The sequence below is a fragment of the Schistocerca nitens genome, chromosome 9 (assembly GCF_023898315.1).
Source record: "Schistocerca nitens isolate TAMUIC-IGC-003100 chromosome 9, iqSchNite1.1, whole genome shotgun sequence".
In the NCBI taxonomy this organism is placed as follows: Eukaryota; Metazoa; Arthropoda; class Insecta; order Orthoptera; family Acrididae; genus Schistocerca; species Schistocerca nitens.
In genome coordinates this window covers 298,939,493-298,942,998 of record NC_064622.1, presented here as the reverse complement: position 1 = coordinate 298,942,998, position 3,506 = coordinate 298,939,493, and the positions used below count along the sequence as shown (strand labels likewise).

Sequence of the window (3,506 nt, the reverse complement as noted above, 5' to 3'; positions counted from 1 at the left end):
TAAACAATGATGGGTTGTTCTGATGGGTTCTGACAATGATGGGTTGTTCTGATAAATTAGACACTAAAATTTCAATAAACTCTCGTAAGACATTTCAAGTGCGTGCAATCTGATTTTTTTATTCAGATAAGTCATTATTTTGGAACTACTCTGCCGGCCGCGGTGGCCGAGCGGTTCTAGGCCCTACTGTCTGGAACCGCGCGACCGCTACGGTCGCACGTTCGAATCCTGCCTCGGGCATGGATGTGTGTGATGTCCTTAGGTTAGTTAGGTTTAAGTAGTTCTAAGTTCTAGGGGACTGATGAACTCAGAAGTTAAGTCCCATAGTGCTCAGAGCCATTTGAACCATTTTTTGAACTACTCTGTCCAGTCACATTAATGTGAGCACCTGTCAAACGTATGAATAAATATCTTTAATATCTTTTGCAGCGTGAACCGCTGCGAGACGCGCAGGAAGAGAGTCATTGCGGTTCTGGAAGTTGCAGGAAGGTACGGGATATGGACCCATGTCGACTCCAGTGCCGCTCCCATCCGCGCTACGTTTCTCGGCTGAGGATCCATGGAGCGAACAGTCTGATCCAGGTGGTTCCACGGATTTTCGATTCAGTTTAAATCAGGGTGTAGCCAACGGCCTTGCCGCAGTGGTAACACCGGTTCCCGTCAGATCACCGAAGTTAAGCGCTGTCGGGCTGGGCTAGGACTTGGATGGGAGACCATCCGGTCCGCCGAGCGCTGTTGGTAAGTGGGGTGCACTCAGCCATTGCTACTTGAGTGAGAAGTAGTGGCTTCGGTCTCGTAAACTGACATACGGCCGGGAGAGCGGTGTGCTGATCACATGCCCCTCCATATCCGCATATAGTGACGCCTGTGGGCTGAGGATGACGGGGACGGCCGGTGGGTACCGTTGGGCTTTCATGGTCTGTTCGGGCTGAGGTTTTTTAAAAAAAAATCAGGGTATTTTAGCGGCCAGGGGAGTACGGTAAACTCATCCTATAGCTCTTCGGCGCACGTATGTATACTGCGAGCTGTGTGACACGCTGCATTGTTCTGCTGGTAGATGCCATCATGCCGAGGAAAGACATAGTGCATGTACTGATGGGCATATTTTCCGAGGATAGATGCTTATTTCTGTTGGTCGATTGTGCCTTTCAGAATGCCACGAGAACGTACCCCGCCGGCCGAAGTGGCCGTGCGGTTAAAGGCGCTGCAGTCTGGAACCGCAAGACCGCTACGGTCGCAGATTCGAATCCTGCCTCGGGCATGGGTGTTTGTGATGTCCTTAGGTTAGTTAGGTTTAACTAGTTCTAAGTTATAGGGGACTAATGACCTCAGCAGTTGAGTCCCATAGTGCTCAGAGCCAGCCATTAGAACGTACCCCAGATCATAACCCTCCCTCCTCTGACTTGACCCTTCCGACGATTGTTGAAGGGTGTTCGCTTTCAGAAGTTCTGAAAAGACCATCAGTCACCTCTCACAGGCGTCCAGTTGTGATACTGGCGTGCAAATATCAGCCTTCGTTGCAGCCTTACTAGGCAACCTTTCAAAACTACAAATTTAAAAATTCCAGATTGTTTCAGTTTTTGACACGAAGATTTTCATTAGCAATTGTTGCAATAATAAAATATAACAACCTCAAAAATTAATCAATAATTAAATATAACATGAAATTAATATTAGCAAATTACAGCAGGTAAAAAACGTTAAGGAGATCCTTAACATCTCTATTATCTCCCTGTTACGTAAATTCACGAAAATTGTGGTAAGGGACACAATATTGTTTAGTCGTTTAAATAATTTTTCACACTCACCTCATTAGGAAAAACTTTTGAAGCGCATTTGCATTTAGGAACATATTCAGGAACGTTAACTGAAGCTTAGTTATCCACATCATCCTCAGATTCCTACAAATCGTCCCGGAAAAGCATTTTGTTGACACATGCGTTACTATACTCCGACTAAAATTACTTGATAGTTGGCGCTTCGCGTGTTGTAGCTGGTTTCCTCCATTCAGAGAGCTCGACGTCACTTCTAAATCGTTCGCTATTGGCCAACTGCCACAAGAATTAGTTCACTTTCACTCACTTGTCTGGCTCTCTTTCTTAATGTGTTGAAATACCGAATACTGAATCTGGTCCTTTAACTTCGTATTTGAACACATATTATAATCACACCAAAAGCACTGTAACGAAATGCACATGTTTCATACGCAGCACTAATGAAACACTACTGAATCCTTTCGAACAAGACGCGATTCAGCGTCACTTGTGGACCTATGATAATGAGAGAAATCCGTTACATTACATAAGTTTTGTACGATATTGCGTGCAGTCGAATTTGTTAAGGGTGTCAACTATTCGTTGTGACTGGGACACAACAGTCCCTCCGCAGTGTAATGGCACAGTGAAGTGGTTAGCGTGTACACATAAGTGCAGAAACTTGAAGGTTTAAATTTCGTCAAATTCAGTAATTTCTAAAGTTTTACTAAATCTAATAAAAAGATTTTGGTTATTGTTTTCGTTCAATTATTTGATTTAAATGTTGTTTTTCTTTTATTTTTTGTACACACATCAAACAGAAGTTTTACATCACCTCGGTTTCGAGAGTACCGGAACCTGTACAGAAAATTGGAATAGAGATCAACATAAACATCATTTCCGCCCTTTTTATTGCTCATGAAAACCACACATTGCAGGTTGTACCACCATACAGCGAGATCTTCCGAGGTGGTGGTCCAGGTTACAGTACACACCGGTTCCTCTAATAGCCAGCAGCACGTCCTCTTTCATTTATGGATGCCTGTATTCGTCGTGGCATACTATTCACAAGTTCATAAAGGCTCTGTTGGACCAAATCGTCCCACTGCTCAACGGCGATTCGGCGTAGATACCGCACAGTGGTTGGTGGATCACGTCGTCCAAGATGGCTAGGCATGTTCGATAGGATTCTTGTCTGCAGAACATGCTGGCCACTCTTGTAGAGCGATGTCGTTTTCCTGAAGGAAGTCATTCACAAGATGTGAACGATAGGGGCGCGAATTGTCGTCCATGAAGACGAATGCCTCGCCAATACGCTGCCGATATCGTTTTCACTATCGATCTAAGGATGGCATCCACGTATCGTACAACCATTACGGCGCCTTCCATGACACCAGCGGCTTACGCTGGCCCCACATAATGTCACCCCAAAACAGCAGGGAACCTCCATCTTGCTGCACTCGCTGGACAGCATTTCTAAGACGTTCGGCTTGACCGGGTGGCCCCCAAACACTTCTCCGACGATTGTCTGGTTGAAGACATATGCGAAACTCATCGGTGAAGAGAACGTGATGCCAATCCAGAGCGGTCCATTCGGCCAGTTGTTAGGCCCATCTGTACCGCGCTGCATGGTGTCGTGGTTCCAAAGATGGACCTCGCCATGGACGTCGGGAGTGAAGTTGCACATCATGTAGCCTATTGCGCACAGTTTGAGTCGTAACACGACGACCTGTGGCTGCACGAATAGCATTA

General features: G+C 45.7%; 1 pseudogene; it reads left to right on the top strand.

The window, feature by feature from the left end:
- The first annotated feature begins 623 nt into the window (after positions 1-623).
- Positions 624-741, top strand: LOC126204519 (5S ribosomal RNA; annotated as a pseudogene).
- Positions 742-3,506: the final 2,765 nt, after the last annotated feature.